Here is a 24,212-nt window from a genome sequence, read left to right as displayed (position 1 = left end):
TGCTTCTGGCGTTGTCTATTGGTCATGAGTGGCTCGACACAAGGAATGTGACACTTGTAGCCCATGTCCTGGATACGTCTGTGTGTGATGGCTCTTGAAGCAATGACTCCAGCAGCAGTCCACTCCTTGTGAATCTTCCCCAAATGTTTGAATGGCCTTTCCTTAACAATCTTTTCAAGGCTGCGGTTATCCCGGTTGCTTGTGCACCTCTTCCTACCACACTTTTTCTTTCCACTCAACTTTCCATAAATATGCTTGGATACAGCACTCTGTTAACAGCCAGCTTTTTTAGCAATGACCTTTTGTGGTTTACACTCCTTGTGGAGTGTGTCAATGACTGCCTTCTGGACATCTGTCAAGTCAGCAGTCTTCCCCATGATTGTGGAGCCTACTGAAACAGACAAAGGGACCTTTTTAAATGCGTAAGAAGCCTTTGCAGGTGATTTTTGTTAATTATTCTAATTTACTGAGATAATGACTTTGTGTTTTCATTGGCTGTAAGCCATCATTATCAACATTAACAGAAATAAACACTTGAAATAGATCACTCTGTAATGACTCTGTATAATATATGAGTTTTACTTTTTGGATTGAAGAACTGAAATAAATTAACTTTTTGATGATATTCTAATTTTGTGAGAAGCACCTATATGTTTGATGCATCTCATTAGCTAAGCTCAACCTCTTCCTTGCTTCACCTCAATTTGAGCCATAAATTGTGATATTTCATTTTGGTGCATTTTATGACTCCTTTTTGTCTCACTTTTCTCATAACTATTTTTTTTATAACTGAGGGAAAATAACAAAATCTTATTTGTTGTACTCAAGTTTTCACAGAAACATCTGATAAAGTGTTGACTTATTTTTCTGAGTTAAACTCTTCCTTTTGGCCCTCTATATATTTGAGTTTGACAGCCCTGATGTAGATGGATGATGATGTGGCAAGAAGGGGCAGAGGGGCAGAGCCTCCTGGCTCTCAGCTTCGCTCTCCACTGCTCACAGGAGACAGCAGTTACTTCACAAATGTAACTGATAGAAAAGATGTCACGTAAGAGGGGGTCAGGGGAGCGATGTGCTGCAGGAGGGGGAAGATTAGCCAGAGGAATGGTGTGCTGCAGGAAGGGGAGGGGATTAGGCAGGGGTGCGATGTGCTGCAGGAGGGGGAAGATTAGCCAGGGGAGTGGTGTAATGCAGGATAGGGAGAATCATGCAGGGAGCGATGTGCTGCAGGAAGAGGAGGATTATGCAGGGGAGTGATGTAATGCAGGATAGGGAGAATCATGCAGGGAGCGATGTGCTGCAGGAAGAGGAGGATTAGGCAAGGAGCGCTGTGCTGCAGGAAGAGGAGGATTAGGCAGGGGAGTGATGTAATGCAGGAGGGGGAGGCTTAGGCAGGGAAGCGATGTGCTGCAGGAAGAGGTGGCTTATGCAGGGGAGTGATGTAATGCAATAGGAGAGGATTAGGCAGGGAGCGATATGCTGCAGGAAGTGCAGGATTTGGCAGTGGGCGATGTGGTGCAAGAGGGGATTTGGCAGTGGGTGATGTGGTGCAGGAAGGGGGAGATTTAGAAAGGGCACAATGTGCTGCAAGGAGGGGAGGATTAGACGGGAGCAATGTGCCGCAAGAGGGGGAGGTTTAGACAGGGGAGTGATGTGCTGCAGGAGTGGGAGAATTAAGCGGTGAGAAACATGCTGCAGGACGGGGAGGGTTAGGCAGGGGAGCAATGTGCTGCAGGTGGAAGGAGAATCTGTGACTACAGCCCAGTGTTTAAGGTTTATTGGAGCCTGTCTTTTATATATTTTATTGGTTTTTTTTCTGACAAAACTGCATAACATCTGACATGAAGTCCGCTTAGCAGTCACAGTCCCTGTAGATTGTTACTGTCCAGGTTCACCGCGGTCTCTTTTTGTTTTTAGTGCCAATCTGACAGCAGTGAAGGTTCCGCTGATAATGGCGGTCGGGTTCCGAATAGAATGTTCATGTCTGTTCTCATTGTAGTAACATCACGGAATATGCTAATTTCTTCTGACCACACCCGATGACTGAATAAAGGCGCCTCACCCACTTGTCTATGTCATCACTTTGTGGTGTCACAATGATCTAAGGGGATAAAAAAACGCTCCTGGCAGATTTACAGTCATTCGTCCCTTCGTGTTAAAGGAGCAGGATGATAGAGCCGCACCATGCCAGCCAGAAGAAAAGAAAGTGGAGCCCTTCAAGATGATGAAGCAAGAAAGCAGACTGTGGAAGGCCATCCAGGACCAAGAGCATCATGAGGGCCTGGTAACGTATACTACACAACTGTTCTGTATATGCTCATGCCATGTAAACCTATGGTGGCCGATTCATCAAGGCTGGTGGATTTCTATACCAGCATTCATGAAGCGCCTATTGGAGGAACGTGCACCAAATTCATTAAAAAGACTAAACCTCTTAATGAACTTGACTCATCCTTAAAGGGGTTGTTCCCTTTCAATAAATGAATGTCCCTAGCTGCAGGTCATTTAATTAAAAAAAAGAGGTTCCACCATCTCAGTGCTGCAGCAGCTCAGTGCGCTCAGCTGGGCAGTCCGTCTGATTACATTTGTTGGCTGCGGCAGTATTGAGGTGATGTCAGTGCCATACACAATCCCAGGAATGGGTCAGGACAGCACAGTTTGATTCTTTATACCTGCAGCCAGGGTCATTCATTTATTGAAATATCCCCTTAAAGCTGACGTACTACACCTCAAGAAATGTACTCCAGTCAAAAGATGGAGTCAATTTCAGTCCTAATTTACACCACTTTTCCAGCCTAATTTGTAATAAGTTTTCAGGTAAAGCTAAGCCACAAGCGGTCCAGATAAGCTCTGTTCACTATTTAAGAAGTTAAAAGAGTGGGTGTAAAAAGGTCAGAGTATTTAAATGTAAGTTGCGCAGGAATTTACTGAGATTCAAACAGTTGTGCAACACATTTCCGGTGAAAACTGCTTGATGAAAAATGTTCCTTGAATAATATAACATTTCAGGTTAGTGGTAATAGATTTTATTATGGGACGTTGATCCAGGGAACTAGTCTGATTGCCATATGTGGAGTCGGGAAGGAATTTTTCCCCTAAAATGGGGCAATTAGCATCTGCCTCATGGGGTTTTTGCCTTCCTCTGGATCAACACATTAGCTTTTAGGTTGAACTTGATGGACTTGTGTCTTTCAACCTTAAAACTATGAAACTGTCCCTGTATTGAGGTTCAAGGGTGAAGCCCAGGGTTCATTTGGAACCATCAGAAATGGTGTGTTTTGCGCCCAGTCTGTCCAAGGAAGCCTGTTTGAGCCAACGGCCTCAGAAATATCCTAATATTTCAGAAAGTAGCAATAGTTAGGGTGGCTGAACCATTCTAGCCTTAAGTTTGCCCCTCCAGTCAGCATCTACTATGTAGATGCAATCAAGGCCATGTAATAAGTCTTTATCGCTGTACAGGGCTGTAAGAGTGAAGGCCAGAGTTCCTTTGGAACCTGTAGGATAGACTGGCTTTTGCCAAGTCTTTCCAAAGAAGCTTTTTTGAGCCATAGGCCTCAGACAGGTCCTAACAAGAAAGTGGCATTAGATAGCTTTTTCTTTAGTTAGGATTGATTCAACTACTCAAGCCTCAAGCGCACTCCTCCGGCCAGCAGCTACTCTGTAGATGCAACCCTGGGCCTATGGTAAGTATCTATCCCTGTACAGGGGTGTAATGGTAAAAACCTGGGTTCCCTTGGGATCTGCAGAATGGAGTAGCTTGCGCCAAGTCTGTCCGAGGAAGTCTGTTTGAGCCAACAGCCTTAAACAGATCCCAGTATTTAGGAAAAAAAAAAGCTTCAGTTAGAGTTGAATCAACCACTATAGCCTCAAGCTCGCTCCTCCGGCCAGCAGCTACTCTGTAGATGCAGCCCTGGGCCTATGGTAAGTATCTATCCATGTACAGGCGTGTAATGGTAAAGGCCAGGGTTCCCTTGGGATCTGCAAAATGGAGTAGCTTGCGCCAAGTCTGTCCGAGAAAGCCTTTTTGAGCTGATGGATTTAAACAAATTTCAACATTTAGGAAAAAAACATTAATCTATTTCAGTTAGAGTTAATTCAATTACTCTAGCATAAAGATCCTAATTCACTTTGTCTAAAGGAAGTTAGTTGGCAAATTTTTATTGTGTGAGCAATGAGGTTATGGAACTCTCTACCACATGAACTTGAAATAGTTAATTTTCTAAAAAAAATTCAAGGAGGGCATATGTGTGCCTTTCTTCAATAATATAAAATTGCAGGTTATCCGTACTAGATTTTGTTATGGGACGTTGATCCAGGGAACTAGTCTGATTGCCATATGTGGAGTCGGGAAGGAATTTTTCCTCTAATATGGGGCAATTAGCATCTGCCTCATGGGGTTTTTGCCTTCCTCTGGATCAACACATTAGCTTTTAGGTTGAACTTGATGGACTTGTGTCTTTCAACCTTAAAACTATGAAACTGTCCATGTATTGAGGTTCAAGGGTGAAGCCCAGGGTTCATTTGGAACCATCAGAAATGGTGTGTTTTGCACCCAGTCTGTCCAAGGAAGCCTGTTTGAGCCAACGGCCTCAGAAATATCCTAACATTTAAGAAAGTAGCAATAGTTAGGGTTGGCTGAACCATTCTAGCCTTAAGTTTGCCCCTCCAGTCAGTATCTACTATGTAGATGCAATCAAGGCCCTGCAATAAGTCTTTATCGCTGTACAGAGCTGAAAGAGTGAAGGCCAGAGTTCCTTTGGAACCTGTAGGATAGACTGGCTTTTGCCAAGTCTTTCCAAAGAAGCTTTTTTGAGCCATAGGCCTCAGACAGGTCCTAACAAGAAAGTGGCATTAGATAGGTTTTTCTTTAGTTAGGATTGATTCAACTACTCAAGCTTCAAGCGCACTCCTCCGGCCAGCAGCTACTCTGTAGATGCAACCCTGGGCCTATGGTAAGTATCTATCCCTGTACAGGGGTGTAATGGTAAAAACCAGGGTTCCCTTGGGATCTGCAGAATGGAGTAGCTTGCGCCAAGTTTGTCCGAGGAAGTCTGTTTGAGCCAACAGCCTTAAACAGATCCCAGTATTTAGGAAAAAAAAGCTTTAGTTAGAGTTGAATCAACCACTATAGCCTCAAGCTCGCTCCTCCGGCCAGCAGCTACTCTGTAGATGCAGCCCTGGGCCTATGGTAAGTATCTATCCCTGTACAGGGGTGTAATGGTAAAGGCCAGGGTTCCCTTGGGATCTGCAGAATGGAGTAGCTTGCGCCAAGTCTGTCCGAGAAAGCCTTTTTGAGCTGATGGATTTAAACAAATTTCAACATTTAGGAAAAAAGCATTAATCTATTTCAGTTAGAGTTAATTCAATTACTCTAGCATAAAGATCCTAATTCACTTTGTCTAAAGGAAGTTAGTTGGCAAATTTTTATTGTGTGAGCAATGAGGTTATGAAACTCTCTACCACATGAAATTGAAATACTTAATTTTCTAAAAAAAATTCAAGGAGGGCATGTGTGTGCCTTTCTTGAATAATATAAAATTGCAGGTTATCCGTACTAGATTTTGTTATGGGACGTTGATCCAGGGAACTAGTCTGATTGCCATATGTGGAGTCGGGAAGGAATTTTTCCCCTAATATGGGGCAATTAGCATCTGCCTCATGGGGTTTTTGCCTTCCTCTGGATCAACACATTAGCTTTTAGGTTGAACTTGATGGACTTGTGTCTTTCAACCTTAAAACTATGAAACGGTCCCTGTATAGAGGTTCAAGGGTGAAGCCCAGGGTTCATTTGGAAACATCAGAAATGGTGTGTTTTGCGCCCAGTCTGTCCAAGGAAGCCTGTTTGAGCCAACGGCCTCAGAAATATCTTAACATTTAAGAAAGTAGCAATAGTTAGGGTTGGCTGAACCATTCTAGCCTTAAGTTTGCCCCTCCAGTCAGCATCTACTATGTAGATGCAATCAAGGCCCTGTAATAAGTCTTTATCGCTGTACAGGGCTGTAAGAGTGAAGGCCAGAGTTCCTTTGGAACCTGTAGGATAGACTGGCTTTTGCCAAGTCTTTCCAAAGAAGCTTTTTTGAGCCATAGGCCTCAGACAGGTCCTAACAAGAAAGTGGCATTAGATAGGTTTTTCTTTAGTTAGGATTGATTCAACTACTCAAGCCTCAAGCGCACTCCTCCGGCCAGCAGCTACTCTGTAGATGCAACCCTGGGCCTATGGTAAGTATCTATCCCTGTACAGGGGTGTAATGGTAAAAACCAGGGTTCCCTTGGGATCTGCAGAATGGAGTAGCTTGCGCCAAGTCTGTCCGAGGAAGTCTGTTTGAGCCAACAGCCTTAAACAGATCCCAGTATTTAGGAAAAAAAAGCTTTAGTTAGAGTTGAATCAACCACTATAGCCTCAAGCTCGCTCCTCCGGCCAGCAGCTACTCTGTAGATGCAGCCCTGGGCCTATGGTAAGTATCTATCCCTGTACAGGGGTGTAATGGTAAAGGCCAGGGTTCCCTTGGGATCTGCAGAATGGAGTAGCTTGCGCCAAGTCTGTCCGAGAAAGCCATTTTGAGCTGATGGATTTAAACAAATTTCAACATTTAGGAAAAAAGCATTAATCTATTTCAGTTAGAGTTAATTCAATTACTCTAGCATAAAGATCCTAATTCACTTTGTCTAAAGGAAGTTAGTTGGCAAATTTTTATTGTGTGAGCAATGAGGTTATGAAACTCTCTACCACATGAAATTGAAATACTTAATTTTCTAAAAAAAATTCAAGGAGGGCATGTGTGTGCCTTTCTTAAATAATATAAAATTGCAGGTTATCCGTATTAGATTTTGTTATGGGACGTTGATCCAGGGAACTCGTCTGATTGCCATATGTGGAGTCGGGAAGGAATTTTTCCCCTAATATGGGGCAATTAGCATCTGCCTCATGGGGTTTTTGCCTTCCTCTGGATCAACACATTAGCTTTTAGGTTGAACTTGACAGACTTGTGTCTTTCAACCTTAAAACTATGAAACAGTCCCTGTATAGAGGTTCAAGGGTGAAGCCCAGGGTTCATTTGGAAACATCAGAAATGGTGTGTTTTGCGCCAAGTCTGTCCAAGGAAGCCTGTTTGAGCCAATGGCCTCAGAAATATCCTAACATTTAAGAAAGTAGCAATAGTTAGGGTTGGCTGAACCATTCTAGCCTTAAGTTTGCCCCTCCAGTCAGCATCTACTATGTAGATGCAATCAAGGCCCTGTAATAAGTCTTTATCACTGTACAGGGCTGTAAGAGTGAAGGCCAGAGTTCCTTTGGAACCTGTAGGATAGACTGGCTTTTGCCAAGTCTTTCCAAAGAAGCTTTTTTGAGCCATAGGCCTCAGACAGGTCCTAACAAGAAAGTGTCATTAGATAGGTTTTTCTTTAGTTAGGATTGATTCAACTACTCAAGCCTCAAGCGCACTCCTCCGGCCAGCAGCTACTCTGTAGATGCAACCCTGGGCCTATGGTAAGTATCTATCCCTGTACAGGGGTGTAATGGTAAAAACCAGGGTTCCCTTGGGATCTGCAGAATGGAGTAGCTTGCGCCAAGTCTGTCCGAGGAAGTCTGTTTGAGCCAACAGCCTTAAACAGATCCCAGTATTTAGGAAAAAAAAGCTTTAGTTAGAGTTGAATCAACCACTATAGCCTCAAGCTCGCTCCTCCGGCCAGCAGCTACTCTGTAGATGCAGCCCTGGGCCTATGGTAAGTATCTATCCCTGTACAGGGGTGTAATGGTAAAGGCCAGGGTTCACTTGGGATCTGCAGAATGGAGTAGTTTGCGCCAAGTCTGTCCGAGAAAGCCTTTTTGAGCTGATGGATTTAAACAAATTTCAACATTTAGGAAAAAAGCATTAATCTATTTCAGTTAGAGTTAATTCAATTACTCTAGCATAAAGATCCTAATTCACTTTGTCTAAAGGAAGTTAGTTGGCAAATTTTTATTGTGTGAGCAATGAGGTTATGAAACTCTCTACCACATGAAATTGAAATACTTAATTTTCTAAAAAAAATTCAAGGAGGGCATGTGTGTGCCTTTCTTGAATAATATAAAATTGCAGGTTATCCGTACTAGATTTTGTTATGGGACGTTGATCCAGAGAACTAGTCTGATTGCCATATGTGGAGTCGGGAAGGAATTTTTCCCCTAATATGGGGCAATTAGCATCTGCCTCATGCGGTTTTTGCCTTCCTCTGGATCAACACATTAGCTTTTAGGTTGAACTTGATGGACTTGTGTCTTTCAACCTTAAAACTATGAAACGGTCCCTGTATAGAGGTTCAAGGGTGAAGCCCAGGGTTCATTTGGAAACATCAGAAATGGTGTGTTTTGCGCCAAGTCTGTCCAAGGAAGCCTGTTTGAGCCAACGGCCTCAGAAATATCCTAACATTTAAGAAAGTATCAATAGTTAGGGTTGGCTGAACCATTCTAACCTTAAGTTTGCCCCTCCAGTCAGCATCTACTATGTAGATGCAATCAAGGCCCTGTAATAAGTCTTTATCACTGTACAGGGCTGTAAGAGTGAAGGTCAGAGTTCCTTTGGAACCTGTAGGATAGACTGGCTTTTGCCAAGTTTTTCCAAAGAAGCTTTTTTGAGCCATAGGCCTCAGACAGGTCCTAACAAGAAAGTGTCATTAGATAGGTTTTTCTTTAGTTAGGATTGACTCAACTACTCAAGCCTCAAGCGCACTCCTTCGGCCAGCAGCTACTCTGTAGATGCAACCCTGGGCCTATGGTAAGTATCTATCCCTGTACAGGGGTGTAATGGTAAAAACCAGGGTTCCCTTGGGATCTGCAGAATGGAGTAGCTTGCGCCAAGTCTGTCCGAGGAAGTCTGTTTGAGCCAACAGCCTTAAACAGATCCCAGTATTTAGGAAAAAAAAGCTTTAGTTAGAGTTGAATCAACCACTATAGCCTCAAGCTCGCTCCTCCGGCCAGCAGCTACTCTGTAGATGCAGCCCTGGGCCTATGGTAAGTATCTATCCCTGTACAGGGGTGTAATGGTAAAGGCCAGGGTTCACTTGGGATCTGCAGAATGGAGTAGCTTGCGCCAAGTCTGTCCGAGAAAGCCTTTTTGAGCTGATGGATTTAAACAAATTTCAACATTTAGGAAAAAAGCATTAATCTATTTCAGTTAGAGTTAATTCAATTACTCTAGCATAAAGATCCTAATTCACTTTGTCTAAAGGAAGTTAGTTGGCAAATTTTTATTGTGTGAGCAATGAGGTTATGAAACTCTCTACCACATGAAATTGAAATACTTAATTTTCTAAAAAAAATTCAAGGAGGGCATGTGTGTGCCTTTCTTGAATAATATAAAATTGCAGGTTATCCGTACTAGATTTTGTTATGGGACGTTGATCCAGAGAACTAGTCTGATTGCCATATGTGGAGTCGGGAAGGAATTTTTCCCCTAATATGGGGCAATTAGCATCTGCCTCATGCGGTTTTTGCCTTCCTCTGGATCAACACATTAGCTTTTAGGTTGAACTTGATGGACTTGTGTCTTTCAACCTTAAAACTATGAAACGGTCCCTGTATAGAGGTTCAAGGGTGAAGCCCAGGGTTCATTTGGAAACATCAGAAATGGTGTGTTTTGCGCCAAGTCTGTCCAAGGAAGCCTGTTTGAGCCAACGGCCTCAGAAATATCCTAACATTTAAGAAAGTATCAATAGTTAGGGTTGGCTGAACCATTCTAACCTTAAGTTTGCCCCTCCAGTCAGCATCTACTATGTAGATGCAATCAAGGCCCTGTAATAAGTCTTTATCACTGTACAGGGCTGTAAGAGTGAAGGTCAGAGTTCCTTTGGAACCTGTAGGATAGACTGGCTTTTGCCAAGTTTTTCCAAAGAAGCTTTTTTGAGCCATAGGCCTCAGACAGGTCCTAACAAGAAAGTGTCATTAGATAGGTTTTTCTTTAGTTAGGATTGACTCAACTACTCAAGCCTCAAGCGCACTCCTTCGGCCAGCAGCTACTCTGTAGATGCAACCCTGGGCCTATGGTAAGTATCTATCCCTGTACAGGGGTGTAATGGTAAAAACCAGGGTTCCCTTGGGATCTGCAGAATGGAGTAGCTTGCGCCAAGTCTGTCCGAGGAAGTCTGTTTGAGCCAACAGCCTTAAACAGATCCCAGTATTTAGGAAAAAAAAGCTTTAGTTAGAGTTGAATCAACCACTATAGCCTCAAGCTCGCTCCTCCGGTCAGCAGCTACTCTGTAGATGCAACTCTGGGCCTATGGTAAGTATCTATCCCTGTACAGGGGTGTAATGGTAAAGGCCAGGGTTCCCTTGGGATCTGCAGAATGGAGTAGCTTGCGCCAAGTCTGTCCGAGGAAGCCTTTTTGAGCCAATGGCCTTAGACAGAACCCATCATTTAGTAATAAAAAAACTTTAGTTAGAGTTATAGCCTCAAGCACGCTCCTCTGGCCAGCAGCTACTCTGTAGATGCAACCCTGAGCATGTGGTAAGTCTCCATTCCTGTAAAGGGGTGTAATGGTAAAGATCAGGGTTCCTTTTGACCTGCTTATGCCAAGTCTGTCAAAGGAAGCCTTTTTGAGCTGATGGCTCTACACAGATCCTAATGTTTAGGAAAAAAGCTTATGTGTATTTCAGTTAGATTAAAAGTAAAGCCAACAAAAGAGAATTTAACTTTCCTCAAAAAATCAATTATTAATATAGCATTTACCTGCCCAGATCTCAGAACTAATGCACTATTAGGATGTAGCAATCCCATATAATTTTGTGTGCAGTTTTAATACTATGTAATCACCCCCCTCCATTAATTGGTAATATGTGAGTGGTTGTCACATCAGTATTTTGCACCTGTGTTGCTGTCATCGTTATTATATGGTATGATTAGTACTGAGACCTAGGCAGGTAAACACTGTTGCCCTTTTTTCCTGTGTTAATTCTTGAATTTTGGTGGGAATTTAAATTTGTCTTTGCTTTTAATGTTAGTGCAGGGACTCGCAAGTATGAGGACCCTTGACGCGGGTTGCGAGCTTGTGTATTTTGGCCAAAATATTTACTAATACCTCATATATATCATATATATCATATATATTTTTTGCACGTTATTTTTATTCAGGGTGCAGCCAGACCCATCAATGTTGGCCTTGTAAACTAGGGTGTCTGTCTTCATGGAGTGTACTTAAAAAGTGCTGGGCAGCCCGCCTAATAGTTTGGGCTTCACTAATAGGCTGTAAGCCAGACATTGTGCACTACCTGTGTGTGACCAGTGCCCTATACAAGGCTTATTTGTGTGCAGTTTTAATACTAAGCAATCACCCCCTCCATGAATTGGTAGGTTGTGAGTGGTTGTCTCATCAATATTTTGCACCTGTGTTGCTGACTTCTTCATTATATGGGTTTGCTGCATCCTTGTAATTATTGTTGCTGTATTTGCTGTGTTAATTCTTGAATTTTGGTGGGAACTTTAATTCCTTGTTTTGTGACTTTGCTTTTAATGTTAGTGTAGGGACTCGCAAGTATGAGGACCCTTGAGCAGGTTGCGAGCTTGTATATTTTGGCCAAAATATCGACCAATACCTCATATATATCATATATATTTTTTACATGCTATTTTTATTCAGGGTGCAGCCAAGCCCATCTACAGGTGCATCTCACAAAATTAGAATATCACCAGAAAAGTTAATTTATTTCAGTTCTTCAATACAAAACGTGAAACTCATATATTATATAGAGCCATTACACACAGAGTGATCTATTTCACGTGTTTATTTCTGTTAATGTTGATGATTATGGCTTACAGCCAATGAAAACTCAAAAGTCATTATTTCAATTAATTAGAATACCTTATAACAACAGCTTGAAAAATGTTTTCAAAATCCAAAATGTTATCCTACTGAAATGTATGTTCAATAAATGCCCTCAATACTTGGTCGGGGATCCTTTTACATCAATTACTGCATCAATGCGGCAATGTGGCATGGAGGCGATCAGCCTGTGGCACTGCTGAGGGGTTATGGAAGCCCAGGTGGCTTTGATAGAAGCCTTCAGCTCGTCTGCATTGTTGGGTCTGGTGTCTCTCATTTTCCTCTTGACAATACCCCATAGATTCTTTATGGGGTTAAGGTCAGGTGAGTTTGCTGCCAATCAAGCACAGTGATACTGTTGTTTTAAACCAGGTATTAGTACTTTTGTCAGTGTGGACAGGGGCCAAGTCCTGCTGGAGAATGAAATTTCCATCTCCAAAAAGCTTGGCGTAGCTAAGGTTTTGGTTCAGGGGGCCGAAACTTCTGAGTGGGCCTCTAACCAGGTAACCCTGATTCCAACTATAGCGGCGCACCCAGATAGTTGATGTAGGAAAACCTCAGCAGATGACCGCGCTGTTACTAAAAATAATCTCTATACAAAGACCAGCACTGATATTACCGCCATATGGTGACATATATTGATAGATGCCAGTCCTGCAGAACATATAAGAGATCACAGCTCAGTTATATATAGTACCTTACAGCTGACGTTCTTTCTGATTAAATTGTTCACTTTTCCCGTCTTTTCCATCTGGCCCAGACCGACACGACAACTTCTCCAGCCAGGGCTCAGAGTCTCAGGTCTGCAGAGATCACAACAAAGACACATTTGACTCCTTACATTTCAGGCACTGACCACATCTATCCCCAACCTGCACAAACTTCTCATCCTGCTGATACCCCAATACTGAGCCTCTGCTGCAAAATGTGTCCCTATTACTGCACCTACTGTGTGCCCTCTAGATGGTAAAACAAACCTCTAAAATAAAGTAATGCCGTGTGCAAGTGTCCTAGAAAACAGTGCCCACATTGTGCCCCCTAGAAAGTAATAATGCCCCTTCGACAGTCACGATAACCTGAGTTCCCCTATAACAATAAGTGCCCACCTAAGATTTAATAATGTCCTGAGTCTCCCCCCATGTAGAGCTCCGCTCTAACCAGTATGATGTTCTCCTATTCACGATATAATTCCCCCTCACTGTATAGTACCCCCACAAAGTATACTGACCCCTTAGTAGCCCCCAAGCTGATGGCTCCAACACTGTATGATGGCCTCCACACTATACAAAGACCCCACATTATCTCCCACACTGTATGATGGCCCCCACGCTGTTCAAAGAACCCACATTATCTCCCACACTGTATAAATAGCCTACATATAGTATAATGCACCAGATAGTCCTCAATATAGTATAATGCACTCCCCATAGTCCTTCGTATAGTATAATGCGCCCCTATAGGCAGAGTCTGTAGTAAAATGCTCCCCCCATTGACAGAGTCTGTAGTATAAAGCTCCCCCCCATAGGCATAGTCTGTAGTATAATGCTCCCCCCCTCCTCATAGGCAGAGTCTGTGGTATAATGCCCCCCCATAAGCAGAGTCTGCAGTATAATGCCCCCCCCATAGGCAGAGTCTGTAGTATAATGCTCCCCCCCTCCTCATAGGCAGAGTCTGTGGTATAATGCCCCCCCATAGGCAGAGTCTGTAGTATAATGCTCCCCCCTCCTCATAGGCAGAGTCTGTAGTATAATGCCCCCCCCTCCTCATAGGCAGAATCTGTAGTATAATGCCCCCCCCCATCTCATAGGCAGAGTCTGTAGTGTAATGTGCCCCCCCTCCTCATAGGCAGAGTCTGTGGTATAATGCCCCCCCCCATCTCATAGGCAGCGTCTGTAGTATAATGCCCCACCTATAGGCAGAGTCTGTAGTAAAATGCACCCCCCATAGGCAGAGTCTGTAGTATAATGGTCCCCCTCTTATAGGCAGAGTCTGTAGTACAATGTCCCCCCCATAGGCAGAGTCTGTAGTATAATGCTCCCCCCCTCCTCATAGGCAGAGTCTGTAGTATAATGCCCCCCCATAGGCAGAGTCTGCAGTATAATGCCCCCCCATAGGCAAAGTCTGTAGTATAATGCTCCCCCCTCCTCATAGTCAGAGTCTGTAGTATAATCCCCCCCCCTCCTCATAGTCAGAATCTGTAGTATATTGCCCCCCCATCTCATAGGCAGAGTCTGTAGTATAATGTGCCCCCCCTCCTCATAGGCAGAGTCTGTGATATAATACCCCCCCATCTCATAGGCAGCGTCTGTAGTATAATGCCCCACCTATAGGCAGAGTCTGTAGTAAAATGCACCCCCCATAGGCAGAGTCTGTAGTATAATGCTCCCCCTCTTATAGGCAGAGTCTGTAGTACAATGTCCCCCCATAGGCAGAGTCTGTAGTCTACTGCTCTCCCCTGCTCATAAACAGAGTCTGTAGTATAATGCCCCCCATAGGCAGAGTCTGTAGTAGAATGCCCCCCATAGACAGAGGCTTTAGTATAATGCTCCCCCCCTCCCCATAGACAGTCTGTAGTATAATGCCCCCCCTCCCCATAGGCAGAGTCTTTAGTATAATGCCCCCCCTCTCTGTGGGCAGAGTCTTTAGGATAATGCTCCCCCATAGGCAGAGTCTGTAGTATAATGCACCTCCCCCTTCCCATAGGCAGAGTCTGTAATATAATGCCGCCCCCCACCCGGCAAAAAATAAATAAACAGTACTCATCTCTCCTCCTGGTTCCCTCGCTGCTCAGAGCACCCAGCACGCACACATCTTCAGCACAGCGGGCTGGGCGCCAAGTGATGATGTCAGAGACGTCAGTCACAGAAGGGACTAATGGGAGAGAGATCCGCGCTCCCTCTCTCATCAGTAAACTTGCGGCGGTGGCGGGCAGTGGGGCCCGATGCTGGCACCAGGGGCATGCTAGATACAGTTACACTGGCGTAGCCCTGGATGGGCCCCCTAAGAGCGAGGGGCCCGGGGCCACCGCCCCCTTTGCCCCCCTGGTAGCTTGATACTGTGGCAGAGGGAAGCATGAAGTGCTCTAAAATTTCCTGGTAGACGGCTGCGCTGACTTTGGTGTTGAAAAAACACAGTGGACCTACACCAGCAGATGACACGGCTCCCCAAACCATCACTGATTGTGGAAACTTCACACTAGACCTCAAGCAGCTTGGATTGTGGCCTCTCCACTCTTCTTCCAGATTCTGGGACCTTGATTTCAAATGAAAATTGGAACTCTGGACATCTGTCAAGTCAGCAGTCTTCACCATGATTGTCATGATTGTGGAGCCTACTAAAACAGACTAAGGGACCTTTTTAAATGCTTAGGAAGTCTTTGCAGGTGTTTTTTATTAATTATTTTAATTTACTGAGTTAATGACTTTTGTGTTTTCATTGGCTATAAGCCATAATCATCAACATTAACAGAAATAAACACTTGAAATAGATCACTGTGTTTGTAATGACTCTATATAATATATGAGGTTCACTTTTTGCATTGAAGAACTGAAATAAATTAACTTTTTGATGATATTCTAATTTTGTGAGATGCACCTATATGTTATGGCCTTGTAAATTAGAGTGTCTATCTTCATGGGGTGCACTTAAATAGTGCTGGGCAGCCCGTGTTCTTGCCTCAGCAGCGAATTTAGCTATCCAGGGAATCTAGTCACTTTATGTGTATATCAGTTCTGACATTATGTTGCTTGCATTTGAATCCTGTCTCTTTTTTATTGTTTGATAACTGCACTGTCTGCTAGTGATTTAATGTATTTGCTCTAGTTTCAATTTGCAATGCATTATGGGAAAGTTCCAAGAGCATTGTGAGACAGTTCTTGTTGCATTGTGGTCCTGTTCTTGTCACAGTTTGGGCAGCGACCATTATTTCCTCTTCTCTTCTGATGGAGAAGTTCCCTTATCACTCATCTTGTAAAGTGGCACAGAGCGGTAGTCGTGACTGAACGTCGGTCTGATTTCGCTCTGGCACTTTACAGACAATGGGTGTCCCAGTCCCAGTGTGCTCTAGGGTGTGGGGTGCAGCACACTCTCTTGTAGGCCGCAGGCCTCCACTGCCTTCAGGCTTCTGTCCTCAGAAGCCGCCGCTCACAATTTAGGGAACACGAAGTTCTTTGTAACAGTCAAACATATACTTGACAGTTCAAGTTCATCAGGTGGGTACAGATGGGATAAGGCACAGCAATTCACATTATCCTCCTTCTTAGCATAACTCCTCTTCAGCCCTGTTGCTAGCTCATCCTGTATTTCTCGTCCACCTCTGCAGTGCACCCGGGACTGGCCTTCAACTTCCATCTATGCAGGTCCCTGTCCATCTTCCTTTGTACTTCAGAGCACACAAAGTGTCTGGCAGCTCCTATGCCAGACCTTAGGCTCTGGACGTGACTGGAGCGACTGCTCTGGATCCCAGTAATGCCTCCCACTGCCTGGAACATTGAGTACTATATACAGTGGGTACGGAAAGCATTCAGACCCCTTTACATCTTTCACTCTTTGTTTCATTGCAGCCATTTGGTAAATTCTAAAAAGTTATTTTTTTCTTCTCATTAAAGTACACTGTGCACCCCATCTTGACTGAAAAAAAACAGAAATGTAGAAATTTTTGCAAATTTATTAAAAAAGGAAAACTGAAATATCACATGGTCATAAGTATTCAGACCCTTTGCTCATATTTAAGTCACATGCTGTCCATTTCTTGTGATCCTCCTTGAGATGGTTCTACTCTTTCATTGGAGTCCAGCTGTGTTTAATTAAACTGATAGGACTTGATTTGGAAAGGCACACACCTGTCTATATAAGACCTCACAGCTCACAGTGCATGTCAGACCAAATGAGAATCATGAGCTCAAAGGAACTGCCTGTTACGATGTTAGTAGATACCCTGAAGTCCAATGGCGTGGGCCAAAAGCAGAGACTGAGACAAGAGTAGTGTGAAAGTCTATTTTAAACTCAAGTGCAAAAGATCACAGCAAACAGTTTATGAAGGTAAGTTCATTCCAAACAATACTTCTTAGAACCTAATCTGTAAGGCACGGCCTTCATTACTATTAGGGTATGTAAACGTTAACGATAGTCCAAGTTTACTTAGGTACAGTAATATGCAAACAGAAATAAGGATAGTAAGCAGACGTAGGTATTCCTCAGTTGATTGTGGACTCACGTAGTGCAGAAGAGAAGACAAACTGGAATATGGATCTGGATATTGAAGAATGCAGGAGGTGCAGCGGAGGAAACAGCGATGTCTTAAGCAGAGCTGGAGCCGGGTATTTAAACACAGAGCAAGATGGTGACTATACCAGAGGTGTAGAGATCCAGGAGAAGTTTTCTTCAGGAAGACAAAAGTTCAGAGATCCCAGCGTGAGTGAACAACAGCCAGTGGTTCCTTTCAGCAGAAGTCCCCTTAGCAGAGGATTCAGGCAGCAATCCTTTCAGCGGATGACTAGGAGTAAACACAAGGTCAGCAAGACTCTATTCAGAGGGCTAGCACAGGTGAGTAGAAAGCTAAAAGCACACAATACTCAGGCAAGGCATGATTGCAACACATGCAGTTTAAGTAGGTCCACAGGCAGGAAACACATGACCCCAGTGAGGCAATGGAAGCCATCTTGGCTAAGGGAAAAACTACTGGCAAAGTAAAATTAAACCTGGCATCCTGACACTGCCCAAGGAGCTTAGAGACAGAATTGTGGCAAGGCACAGATCTGGCCAAGTTTACAAAAGAATTTCTGCATTAGTCAAGGGTCCTAAGAACACAGTGGCCTCCATAATCCTTAAGTGGAAGAAGTTTGGGACCACCAGAAGTCTTCCTAGACCTGGCCGTCCAGCTAAACTGAGCAATCGTGGGAGAAGAGCCTTGGTGAGAGAGGTAAAGATGAACCCCAAGATCACTGTGGCTCAGCTCCAAAGATGCAGTAGGGAGATGGGAGAAAGTTGCATAAAGTCAACTATCACTGCAGCCCTCCACAAGTCGAGCCTTTATGGCAGAGTGGCCCAACGGAAGCCTCTCCTCAGTGCAAGACATATGAAAGCCTGCACAGAGTTTGCTTAAAAACACATGAAGGACTCCCAGTCTATGAGAAATAAGATTCTTTGGTCTGATGAGACTAAGATAGAACTTTTTGGTGATAATTCTAAGGGGTATGTGTGGAAAAAAACAGGCACTGCTCATCACCTGCCCAATACAATCCCAACAGTGAAACATGGTGGTGGCAGCATCATGGGGGTGTTTTTCAGCTGCAGGGACAGGACGACTGGTTGGAATTGAAAGAAACATGAATGCGGCCAAGTACACAGATATCCTGGATGAAAACCTCTTCCAGAGTGCTCTGGACCTCAGACTTGGCCGAAGGTTCACCTTCCAACAAGACAATGACCCTAAGCACACAGTTAAAATAACAAAGGAGTGGCTTCAGAACAACTCTGTGACCATTCTAGACTGGCCCAGCCAGAGCCCTGACCTAAACCCAATTGAACATCTCTGGAGAGACCTGAAAATGGCTGTCCACCAACGTTCACCATCCAACCTGACAGAACTGGAGAGGATCTGCAAGGAAGAATGGCAGAGGAACCCCAAATCCAGGTGTGAAAAACTTGTTGCATCATTCCCAAGAAGACTCATGGATGCACTAGCTCAAAAGGGGGCTTCTACTCAATACTGGTCATTTGGTCTGACATGCACTGTGAGCTGTGAGGTCTTATATAGACAGGTGTGTGCCTTTCCAAATCAAGTCCTATCAGTTTAATTAAACACAGCTGGACTCCAATGAAAGAGTAGAACCATCTCAAGGAGGATCACAAGGAAATGGACAGCATGTTGTAGTGCCGGCGTCCCTGCCCTCTGCTAGGCAGGGACGCTGTTCCCCTCACCGCTCTGCTCCGTGCCCGGCGTCCCTCTCCCGCTCTGCTGGCAGCGCGCGCTCCTTCCCGGCCACTGTGCTTAGGGCGCGCGCGCGCGCCCTCCCTCCCTCTTAAAGGGGCCGCGCGCGCCGTCCTAAGGAGTCCCCGGCCAATGGCCGGAGGACTTTACCATATATAAGGCACCTCCTCCAAAATGGAGGTGCCCGAGCAATGTTGTTGCACCGTTCTACTCTGCTTCAGCCCTCAGGTCCCGTTGCCAGTTACCTGCCAGATTCCTGCCAGCTTGCTGTCCTAATCCTGCCTGATTTCCTGTTACCTGCCTGCCTGCCTGAGGTCCGACGGTCTGCCTTACAACTCCGGTCAGTCTGTCTAAGGACCAACTTGCCCGCTCACCTGGGAGCGCACATCAGCTACCTGCCTGCTTGCCTGAGGTCCGACGGTCTGCCTTACAACTCCGGTCAGTCTGTCTATGGACCAGCTTGCCCGCTCACCTGGGAGCGCTTCTCCGCTACCTGCCTGCTTGCCTGCCCGGAGGCTCCGCTGTCACGTGCTGTGACCACCAGCTATTCCAGACTCTTGCTCGCTCACCTGGGAGCGCTTCTCCGCTACCTGCCTGCTTGCCAGCCCGGAGGCTCCGCTGTCACGTGCTGTGACCACCAGCTATTCCAGACTCTTGCCCGCTCACCTGGGAGCGCTTCTCCGCTACCTGCCTGCTTGCCAGCCCGGAGGCTCCGCTGTCACGTGCTGTGACCACCAGCTATTCCAGAGACTCTTGCCCGCTCACCTGGGAGCGCTTCTCCGCTACCTGCCTGCTTGCCTACCTGGAGGCTCCGCCGTCACGTGCTGTGACCACCTGCTATTCCAGAGACTCTCGCTTGCTCACCTGGGAGCACACATCCTCCATCTGCCTTGCTAGCCTACCTGGAGGTTCAGCCATCACAGGTCGTACCTACCCTTTACCTAGAGACTGCCCCGGTCACTTGCCGTGACCTCCAGCCCGTTCTTCCAGAGACTGCCCGGTCACTTGCCGTGACCTCCAGCCCGTTCTTCCAGAGACTGCCTCGATCACTTGCCGTGACCTCCTGCCCGTACACCCAGAGACTGTCCCGGTCACCTGCTGTGATTGCCTGCCTGGTCGCCACCCGCTCCCTTACAAGGACCACCCCCTTGTATAGTAGCCCAGAGGTTCCGCCTCCCAGACCCGTTACAGTTTGCTCGGGCCATGGAACCCGGTGGCACCCAAGCTCCCTCGCTCTCGGACCTGTGTCATGAACTGTCCCGTCAAAGGTCCCAACAGGAGTCCATCCTGGGTCACCTGCGGAATGTCAATACTCGCCTGGACACTCTGACTGCTCCACCAACAACCTCCGCCAGTGCCATGTCTCGCAATCCGGCAGCTCCGCTGTCCACTAACACCATGATATCCTACCCCGGACCTCGGCTTTCTGCACCTCCTCGCTTCGGAGGCGACTCAGCCCAGGCTCGGGGCTTCATAAATCAGTGCACCCTGCACTTTGAACTATTGTCCCACCAGTTTAACTCCGACCGAGCCAAAATTGCATTCATCATGTCCCATCTCACCGGGGAGGCCCTGGCCTGGCTAAATCCTCTATGGGAGAGAGGAGACCCCCTGGTGTCCAACTTGCCTGCTTTTCTCACGGCTTTCCGGAAAGTCTTCGACGAACCCGGACGGAAGACCTCATCCGCATCATCGCTGCTACGCCTCCGTCAGGAAAGTCTCACCGTGGGCCAATATGCCATACGGTTCCGTACCCTTGCCTCGGAGCTGGCCTGGGATAACGACGCTCTGGTTTCCGTCTTCTGGGAGGGTCTGTCCGGCCGTATTAAAGATGAACTTGCCGGTCGGGACATTCCTACCACTCTCGATGACTTAATAACTCTTGCCACCCGGATTGACCTACGGTTCCAGGAGCGTGCCAGAGAGGTCACCCGTGAGAGGAGGTTACCACGTCTAGCTCCTACTTTTCAGAAACCCGTCACTCCTTCTGTCTCTAACCAGGTACACCCTCCTGAGCCTATGCAGGTCGACCAGACCAAGATGGTCAAGACCCGTCAGGACTTACGCCGTGCCGAGGGGACCTGCTTCTACTGTGGCAGTAAGGAGCACCGGATCCGTGCCTGCCCGGAGAGGTCGGGAAACGCCTGTGTCTAGGTTCGCTCAGAGAGGTCCACCTAGACAAGAATAAATCCTCTCCATCCCTGCTGTTGTCAGTTTCAATCGTCTACGGGGAGAACCGTTATTTCGAACTAGCCCAACTGGACTCTGGAGCAGCCGGGAATCTTATTTCACAGTCCCTGGTAGAGAAATACCGCATCCCCACCAAACCTCTGGCTGTACCCTTGTCTGTTGCTGCCGTGGATGGGGGACTCTTACCACGCCCCATCCAACTCATCACCGAATCCATTACTCTGCAGGTGGGAATGCTGCATTCTGAAAGTATCTCCTTCCATGTTCTGCCTGGACTCTCTCACGCCCTCTTGCTAGGCCTACCTTGGCTCCAGAAACATGCACCCGTTCTTGACTGGCAGACCGGAGAAGTCCTTCGCTGGGGACAGGGCTGCCATAAGACCTGTCTGGTTCCCGTTCATCCCGTCCGTCCTTCTCCTACCCCAGCTAATCTACCTGGACTTCCGATTCCTTATTGGTCTTATGCTGATGTCTTTAATAAAAAGGAGGCAGAGACACTACCCCCTCATAGACCATACGACTGCCCTATCGACCTGTTACCTGGTACTTCTCCCCGTGGGCGTATTTATCCATTATCCGCTGCTGAGACCCGGTCGATGTCCGAATATATTGAGGAGAATCTGGCCAGGGGATTCATCCGGAAATCTACCTCCCCGGCGGGAGCAGGCTTCTTTTTCGTCAAAAAGAAGGACGGCTCTCTCCGTCCCTGTATAGACTATAGAGGCCTTAACCAGATCACGGTGAAGAATAAGTACCCCCTTCCGCTCATTCTGGAGTTATTTGATCGTCTGAGGGGGGCTAGAATCTTCACCAAACTGGATCTCCGTGGGGCGTACAACCTGGTTCGTATCCGTCAGGGGGATGAATGGAAGACGGCATTCAACACCCGGGACGGCCACTATGAATATCTGGTAATGCCCTTTGGCCTCTGTAACGCTCCTGCCGTCTTTCAAGAGTTGGTCAATGACATCTTCCGGGACCTTCTCTACTCCTGCATAGTGGTGTACCTGGACGACATCTTGGTCTTCTCTCCGGATCTCCAGACTCACCGGAGGGATGTTCGTCAGGTCCTGCTCAGGCTCAGGCAGAACCATCTCTACGCTAAATATGAGAAGTGCCTCTTTGAGCAGACCTCGCTTCCGTTTCTGGGCTACATTATCTCTCAGACTGGCCTACAAATGGATCCTGAGAAACTGTCTGCCATCGAGAAATGGCCCCGACCAGAGGGGTTGAAGGCTATTCAACGGTTCCTGGGCTTCGCCAACTATTACCGCCTCTTCATCCCGCACTTCTCTTCCCGGACTGCCCCAATTTCCGCGCTCACCCGTAAGGGTACTAATCCCAAAGAGTGGCCGCCCGAAGCAGAGGAGGCCTTTCTTTCCCTAAAACAGGCCTTCTCTTCCGCCCCGGTGCTGCATCGCCCGGACGGCAACAAGCAGTTCTTCCTGGAAGTTGACGCCTCCTCCTCTGGAGCCGGAGCGGTACTTACTCAAAAATCATCTTCCGGGAGAATGGTAACTTGTGGCTTCTTTTCCAAACTCTTCTCCTCTTCTGAGCGCAACTATTCCATAGGAGACCGAGAGTTATTGGCCATCAAGCTGGCGTTGGAGGAGTGGCGTTACCTACTCGAGGGGGCTCTTCATCCGGTAATAATTTACACTGACCACAAGAACTTGGCTTACCTCCAGCATGCCCAGAGACTTAACCCGCGCCAAGCCCGGTGGTCCTTGTTTTTTGCTCGCTTTGATTTTGTTCTTCATTTTCGCCCGGCTGACAAAAACGTCAAAGCAGACGCCTTGTCCCGATCCTTTCTGGTGTCCGATCTCGAGGAAGAACCTAAACATATCATCGATCCCGCCAGAGTAATGCAGGTGGCTCCTGTGAGTCTAAATCGTCTCCCTCCCGGTAAGACGTTTGTTTCAGTACCTGATCGGGAGAAGATCCTACACTGGGGCCATTCGTCTAAACTAGCTGGCCACGCCGGTCAGAAAAAGACCCTCCAGCTTATTGCCCGGCACTATTGGTGGCCTACCCTGCACAAGGACATAATAGACTTTGTTTCTGCCTGTGTGTCCTGCGCCCGCAACAAAGTCCCGAGACATCTGCCAGCCGGACGCCTCCTTCCGCTTCCTGTACCTGCTGCCCCCTGGCAGCATATAGCAATGGACTTTATAACTGATCTCCCCGTCTCTGCCGGTTGTACGGTCATTTGGGTGGTCGCTGACCGCTTTTCCAAGATGGCTCACTTTATTCCCCTGCCAGGCCTTCCGTCTGCACCCGAGCTGGCTAAAGACTTTATCCGCCACATCTTCCGTCTTCATGGCCTGCCCCTCCACATCGTGTCGGATCGTGGGGTACAGTTCACCTCACGTTTCTGGAGAGCCACTTGTAAACTACTAGACGTCACCCTGGACTTCTCTTCCGCTTACCACCCACAGTCCAATGGTCAAGTGGAGCGGATCAATCAGAACCTGACCAGTTACCTCCGGCACTTCGTTAATGCCCACCATTCTGACTGGGTGGATCTCCTACCATGGGCCGAGTTCTCTTATAATAATCACGAGAGCGAATCCTCCTCCAAATCCCCGTTTTTTGTAGTCTTTGGTCAGCATCCTCGGATTCCTTTTCCTGTCTCCACCTCTGTGGACAACCCGGCTGCGGAATCTCTCGTTAGCAAATTTTCCTCCATATGGGAGAGTACCCGGTCCGCACTCCTTCTGTCATCCGAGCGTATGAAAAGACACGCTGACAAAAAACGCCTGGATCCTCCACAATTTCGTCCAGGAGATAAAGTCTGGCTCTCATCTAAATATGTTCGACTCAAGATACCTTCTTACAAGTTAGGGCCTCGGTTCATCGGTCCTCTGGAGGTCATCAGTCAGATCAACCCGGTGGCCTATAAATTGAAACTCCCGGCCAACTTACGGATCCCTAACTCCTTCCATGTATCTCTCCTCAAACCCGTGGTGCTTAACTCTTTTTCCAAGTCTACAGGTGCGCCTCCTGCTCCGGTTTCTGCTGAGGACGAGTTTGAGGTAGAGAACATTCTTGCCACCAAAAGGGTAAGAGGAAAGACCTTTTTTTTGGTAGATTGGAAGGGGTTTGGTCCTGAGGAGAGAACGTGGGAGCCCCGGGAGAACATCCATGCCCCTCTCATCCTAGCTAAATTTCTATCTGGCCTAAAAAAGGGGGGGCCTAAAGGGGGGGGTACTGTAGTGCCGGCGTCCCTGCCCTCTGCTAGGCAGGGACGCTGTTCCCCTCACCGCTCTGCTCCGTGCCCGGCGTCCCTCTCCCGCTC

The sequence above is a fragment of the Phyllobates terribilis genome, unplaced genomic scaffold, assembly GCF_046119375.1.
Source record: "Phyllobates terribilis strain yellow unplaced genomic scaffold, ASM4611937v1 Scaffold_180__1_contigs__length_3869351, whole genome shotgun sequence".
NCBI lineage: Eukaryota > Metazoa > Chordata > Amphibia > Anura > Dendrobatidae > Phyllobates > Phyllobates terribilis.
Note: the sequence above shows the minus strand (reverse complement) of the source record.